Source organism: Nuphar pumila, chromosome 17 (genome assembly GCF_984573655.1).
Source record: "Nuphar pumila chromosome 17, dmNupPumi1.hap1.1, whole genome shotgun sequence".
Classification (NCBI taxonomy): Eukaryota; Viridiplantae; Streptophyta; class Magnoliopsida; order Nymphaeales; family Nymphaeaceae; genus Nuphar; species Nuphar pumila.
The window spans coordinates 80,205,269-80,212,733 of NC_143265.1; the positions used below are offsets into that span (position 1 = coordinate 80,205,269).

Consider the following 7,465-nt stretch of genomic DNA (forward strand, 5'->3'; position numbering starts at 1 on the left):
CGGTTCTTCACTCCGCATCATAGATTCATTCATTCATCCGATCTCTCAGCATTCATTCATCTTCATCACATTTTATAATTTCATATGTATCTGTGTTTTCAAAATATCACCTAAGCATTTTTCAATTCATTTGTTCATTTACCGTATGTTGATTTCTCTTCTGCATCCGGCGCATATGAGCATCCTCTTTTCCTCTTTACATCATTTGCATCCCTAGCATCCATCATCTCACCCTCACAACATACACCATCACCAATTACGCATGAGGAGATATAATATTATACTTGCACAACCTCAGAGTGTTTCTGCCTTCTCTTCATTCCCTGCAAAGACGGTATGGTTGTGGAAAAACTTGTTGTCTGGAGGTCCAACATTGCCTAATCCACCGATATTGCAAAGTGGTTCGGGTGATCTAGCACAACCAACCAATGGACACAATACAAAAAAACTCAAAGTTGCCTTTTCTAAGCCTCTCCAAATGAAGTTTGTACTTCCAAAAACTGAACATACACATCATTTTTCAGGTAGTCAGAAGTTATACGATAATGGTAGGGCTGTTGATAAAACTAAAGGGAAACAATATAAAAGAAACACAAATCAACCTAATATTTCAAGAAGTATGAGCCATGATATTTGGTCACTTTAATCCGGAGCTCAACATGCAAATACTAGCTTGGATAACTTAGACTCAAAGCAAAATCCGATCAGGCAGCAAACTGGAATTCCTAACCAAATGTATGGCCAGTCTAATCTATTAGGATCAAACTCTTCAGGCCTCCTGCTGACCCAGCAGAGACCGTTTGTTGAGAATGGACTGCATCTATTAACATCATCTTCTTCCTTGCTTAATGAATATGGTTCTTTACAGTCAAATGGTTCTATAGATAGGCAACAATCTTTTGGTCATGTGCATCTTACATCTAGTGGTGATCCATCTAATTTTCCTCAACGAGATCCCTCTTGGAATGGTGGAAAACTTGTTCTGAAGCCAATTATATGTTTCCAAACGCGGTGAGCCGGCCTACTGATTTTTGCACTGGGAAACTGCCTAAACTTTATCTCCTTTGCATATGCAACACAATCACTTCTTGCAGCCCTTGGATCAGTTCAGTTCATTTCTAATTTAGCATTTGCATATTTTCTGTTAAACAAAATAGTTACGGGCAAAGTAGTAGTGGCCACTGCTTTTATAGTTCTTGGAAATCTTTTTCTTGTTGCCTTTGGAAACCATCAATCACCTGTTTACATTCCTGAGCAGTTGGTGGAGAAGTATAGCAACCTCATATTCCTTTTGTATCTCTTGATCTTAATTGTTAGAGTAGCTCAATACACATACAGGAGAGGCGAGCTCTTACTTTCAGTTTTTGGTTTCAATCTTAGCCCCTATTGGCATATGTTGATGCCTTTCACCTATGCTATTGTTTCCAGAGCTATAGGGTCATGCTCAATGTTGTTCGCAAAATCACTGTCCAACCTGTTGAGATTGACCATTGGTAGCCGATATCAGTTGCATAGCTGGTTTACATACTCCATGTTTTTATTGTTTCTTAGTACATCAGGTTTCTGGATGGCCAGATTAAATGAAAGGTTAGCACTGTTTGATGCAATCCTTATAGTGCCCATGTTTCAGATTGCATGAACTTTTTTCTCCATTTGGACAGGTTTCGTATATTTTCAAGAATATCAGGTGTTTGATTCACTGTAGCTTCATATGCATTTTCACAACAAAAACCCATTTCCCATGTGATTCATATCACCAATCACATCAAAATATGCAATTTCAATATATTGCATTACAGCCACCCCTATTCATCATAGTATAGTTGCATCCCCTTTGTGTATCATTATGTGGTATCACTACATTACACAACACTTCACTCCCTGTACATTTCTTGCAATTACATGCTATTCATCTGCCATTGTGACATGGTTGCTGTTAGGTAGTTTTTGGCCTGTTAATATTGGATCGTCATGGCTAAGCTAACATCTGTGATTACTGCACTGACCATGTGTTATACTCTATAAAGTTCTTTCTTAAAGTCAATCTGTAGATCTGGTGGTTTTATATTTACGTGCATGTTCCTGTGTTTCTTAATGTTGGGCATGAATCAGAAGTTGATAACAGATGGTATTCTTCGTGGTCAAAACAATACTTTGTTGATTCTTTTGTGTTTGAGGATCCTTTTCAGAATTCTGAAGATGTTGCGTACTGTTTAAAACCGATTTGTTGTGCTATCGACCTGAGCAGTCATTTTGCAGAAACCGATTTGTTAATCGGGTTGCTGTGATTGTGTGCAAATCACTTGTCTGTTTTATTTGTTGTTTAGGGCTTACATGCTGTATAATATTTGTATTAATACATGCATATTAGCTAATCATTAGCATGCAAATCATTGCATTGATATATTAATATGCATACAAATGCAAGCACTATCGCATTACAGCACCCGTGCCACTTTCATTTCCTGCACCACAACATCTTTGCACCTGCATATTGTTCATTGCATGTTATTTCTTATGATTGCATATCAATATGTGTATTCATCTCATCCCCTGCATGTTAGCATTCTCCCTGCATTCTCCCAGCAAGATACATTTCCCATTTGATACATCACCTGCATTAACAATAGTTAGCATATCAAACCACCTGCACACCACACGGCTAAGCTTCTGCATACCGTATTAGTCACCTACATACCACTTAATTAGTATCATCTGCACATTAGTATCTCTTGTGCATATCATTCCAATATTTGCATATTAGTTAATCTTTTACATGTAGATCAGTGCATTTGCATATTAATCTGCATACAAGTGCAATTCACTGTTACATTTAGCATTTAATGAGTCTGTGCATTTCTATTTTAACATATACATCTCATTTCCATCTCAAAATATATTCATATGTATTTTCATTTTGAGCATTGCATATGCATTCCGATCTCAGCATATACATTTCATCTCCATCTTAGCTTAAGCAAATGCATATGCATTTCTCATTTAGCATAAGCATTGTATTTAGGCAAAAGCATATGCATTCCTCCATTAACATAAGCATCATACTTAAGTAGATGCATATGCATTTCTTCATTTAGCATAAGCATTGCACTTAGGCAGATGCATATGCATTCCTTCATTAGCATAAGCATCATACTTAGATAGATGCATATGCTTTTCTTCATTAGCATAAGCATCATACTTAGGTAGATGCATATGCATTCCTTCATTAGCATAAGCATGACACTTAGGCAAATGTATATGCATCTCATTCATGCATAGACATTGCATCTTCACGTATGCATATGCATTTTCATTAGAGCATAGGCATGATCATATGTATGTTAGCTTTAAATATAACATTCTCGATTTCTTTCTATATTTTGTATTTCTGTTGCATTGTGCTATCTTGTGAAGCATGGGAGATTCTGATTTTCTTTCCTAGATTAAAAATTTCAATATTCAATTTCAATTCGAGATTGTAATAATTTCATATTGATAAGAAATTCTACTTTACTGTTTAGAATAGAATGTATGAGCATATAGTTGCATTTTTAAATTCTCGTAATTGCTTGTGGCATTTCATTTTACTTTATTTTTCAAAAAGCACTATGAGATAACACGAATGACACGTGCACCATTCTAATAAGAGTTAATTAACCCTAAGTAAATGATTCACATTTATGACCATAGTCAAAATGTGAACAATACTTAGGATTTTTATCTTTTATGGAATAAAATTTTACCTATACTTGAAGTCCTTTCTGAAAATCATCATATTTTCAAAAAAATGCTCTTTCTTCTTTTATCAGAATTCAAAGTAAAGATTAAATCAAGATATATTTGTGGCCATAGTCATGAATATATAGAAATTTAATCTTGCTCTAATTCTATAAAAGCAAAAAAAATATTTTATTCTTTCTTAGAATTTAAATGAAGATTAAATTAAAATATATATTTGTGACCATAGTCATGAATATATTAAAATTTAATCTTATTTCAATTCTATTAAAGAATGAAATTCATTTTTTTTTTAAAATTCCAATTTTAAACAAATTATTTCAATGCATTCATCATTTAAGATAGAGATGCATCATTATTTGCCATATTTTCAAATTATTTCAAGACATTTTCAAAATTCCAAGTGATTTTAAAATGAATTTCAGAAATACAGTTTTCATTTCTAAGATTCAAAATCATTTTTAACTTCCCTTTTATAAATGCAGATTTACCTTTTATTTCTCAATTCCATTCAGTTCTAAATCTTATTTCAAAATTCTAATTTTTAATTCTTATTTCTGAATTTCACATTTTGACTTTGAATTTTATCTCAATTTCAAATGTTCAATTCTTTACTTCTTTTTTCAAAAATTCAAACTTTGAATTCTATCTTCCATTTCAAATTCAATTCTGAATTTTTATTTCAATATCCAATTTAATTCTTAATCAAAGTTTGAAGTTCACTTTGAAATTCCCCACCTCATTTCTAAATTCAATTCTGATTTTAAATATCAAATCAAATTGCAGAATCACTTCAAAATCTCAATTTCAAATCGAAAATCGATTTCAAGTTCCATTTCAAATTTCAATCTTTTAAAAATCATTTTCTGAACTTCAAATGCATTTCTAAAAAGTTATTTTCAAATCCATTTTCAAAATCACTTGGAAAAAATCCAAATTTCTGAAACATTTCCAAGAAAAGCATATACATTCCTCAAAATAAAAAATCATAGTACAAGCCTGATTCCATATGCATTTAGGATTTTCAGAATAATCTCTCAGTCAAATTTAGGCAAAGTAAAGACATGAATTCGATCCTTGGTTCAATTACTCCTGATAAAGGCGCTAGGAACAGTTGAACCTTGTACCGATGAGCGAATCTTGTCTCCCCATTTTCTCACAAAATTTCAAAATGGAGGCGAGTAATTTCAAAACATATTTTTCAAAAGGTCGAGTGAGACCTTGCAAAGAGTTTCTCTTCTCTTCTCTTTTTCCCCTAAAAAGGAGAAAGAAAGGAAAAAGAAAAAATTTTGCAGCGATCACAGGGTGTCAACGGGTGGGGTTTAGTTCTGACCCAGGTGGAACTAGACCTGGCCCTAATTTTCAGATATGACATCGGGTCTGGACTTGGGTTTAATTGGATTTACTATAAGAGAAATCATACCCAGACCCGATAAGAATTACATGAACCAGACCCAAGCCATACCTGGTAAAATAATATTTTTTTAGCATTTTTACATTGAAAATTTGTGAGTCTTAATCAGACCTTCGTGTTAGGCCGGGGTTTGATATAAAATTTCACAAACTATACCCGGGTTTATGTATTAATCAGACCTTCAGGTCCGGACTTGGGTCTTCTTATTTACCATCATACCCAAACCCTATAGGATTTGGTACAGGTCAGGTCTGAGTAAACTTGACATGTTGACACTTTTATATGCATGTGCCCCCATCTGTTACCTGCCCTCATATAAAAAGTGGCTCAACCCTCCTTCTGTTCTCAAGAAAAAGAGGAAAAGAGAGGGAAAAATAAAAGTGAAGGAAAAAACAGGGAAAAAGAGAGAATGAGAAGGAAAAGAAGAAGAAGAGAGAATGAAAAAGAGAGAAAAAAGAGAGAAAAAAGAGAAAAGGGGAACTAAGAGCGAAAAACGTTTTTCTAGTCTTGATTCTCTCACTTTTTATTATTGTTCACGTGTTTTTTTTTTTGAGCTTTGGTAGTATTTCTACACCATCATGCTCACTTTTTAAGGATTCACATGAGGCACTTGTTGCAGCATGGTAAAACTCAAATCAAAGAGAGCCGAATTTCTTGGCAAAGTTAATCCCTTTTTGGTAAAGAAGGAAAGACATTAACTTGTAAGCCCTGAACCCACATCACTCTCAATATACAATTTGGATCCATTTCAAAACTTGTCAAATCCATCAAATTCACTGTTCACAATACTTAAAAAGGATTTTCTCCCGAACACCAGAACCTAAAACTTTAAAAGAGAATACTCTTTTGAAAGCTATGAGTGCATGATTTCCTGATGTTAACTGGAACTAGAGAAGCTTAGCTGCTGCTTCTAGAGAAGCACATATCTAGATGACAAGAATATGACTACAAAAACATGAAATTGTGCTTCTTAAAGAAGTTTCTTGGATTTTTCAAACTCCTATTTGATTTGTTTTGTTTTTGGGTTAAGCCAAGCAAAACCACGGTAACGCCGACTGTACATTTGCAGGTCTCTGGTTGGTCAAAGCCATGAGATCCTCCCTACCTACCAAGGTACATCCAGCTTCAACTTTGCAGCAAATGTTACTCTCCGGGAGTTTCGAACCATGGTCATCTCATATCAGGTGACAAACCACAGTTAAGCCTAACAAGGAAGGTGAAGCCCTCACATGCTGCAGATTGGTTTTCTTGTAAAAACTTGGACTGCACAAAATAATTGAGATTTCTTCTAGCAAAGAAATTCCAAATTAATGGCTTTTAGGGCATGTTTGGAAGATAAAAAAACTCTTATAGGAAAAGAAAGTTTTTCCTATGAGAGTTTTTTATATGAGAAGTTTTTCGCTTGTAACATGAGAAAAACAAAGTGGAAAAATGTAAAAAAAAATGAGAGAGGAGGACGGTGGTGGTGATGGTGAGATGGTGGGTAGTGGTAGTGGTGAGATGTGGTGAGATGGGTGGTGGAGAGTGTAAAAATAAATATTCTCTTGGTAAGATTATAAAAAAATATACTTTTTAGAAAAATTCTCTTAGTGAAAAAGTCTTGCATTTGGAAGGGTCGGAAAACCCATACAATTTTTTTCCATTTTGCATCATTTTTTCTACATCTTTCTCCCTTCCAAGCGTGCCTTATAGCCTGTTTCAGTTCCTAACTTTCTAAGATTCTTTATTTTCTGCCTGTTTTGAGCAGGTGGACCACTTAATGGGTCTAGTGTGTTGAAGGATAGAGTGAGTCAAGTTTTGCCCTAAATGAATAGCATAACGTTATACATAGACCTAATTTGTTTAGTGTAGCAGAGGATTTGATCGTGGGTGAAAAGAAGGTTGTTGGATCCAACTTCATACACTTAAAGCACGTCTAATCCCAAATATCTAAACCTTCATGTTTTGTATGACTCTATTTCATGCGAACCAAAGTCCATCAAAGAGGTTTTGACTCATACAAGATGAAAACTTATCATGGATGAAGAAATCACAGCCTTAGCTGCTAACCACACATGGAACCTGGTCCAATGAAAACCGTCCATGAATATAGTGGGTTCAAAATGAGTTTTTAAAACCAAAATGAAAGCTGATGGAAGTTTGGAAAGACTTAAAGTACATCTAGTTGCCCATGGTTTTAATCAAATTGAAGGAATCGATTTTCAAGAGACTTTTTCTCCTGTTATTCATTCTACAAGTAATAGAATTGTCCTCACAATGGTTACTATCAAACACTGGTTTATCGAACAGTTAAATGTCAAAAATGCTTTCCTT

At 34.4% G+C, this 7,465-nt stretch overlaps 1 pseudogene; it reads left to right on the forward strand.

Moving 5' to 3' along the window:
* Positions 1 to 733: 733 nt before the first annotated feature.
* On the forward strand, positions 734 to 1,705 carry LOC149812421 (putative magnesium transporter NIPA8 pseudogene; annotated as a pseudogene).
* Positions 1,706 to 7,465: the final 5,760 nt, after the last annotated feature.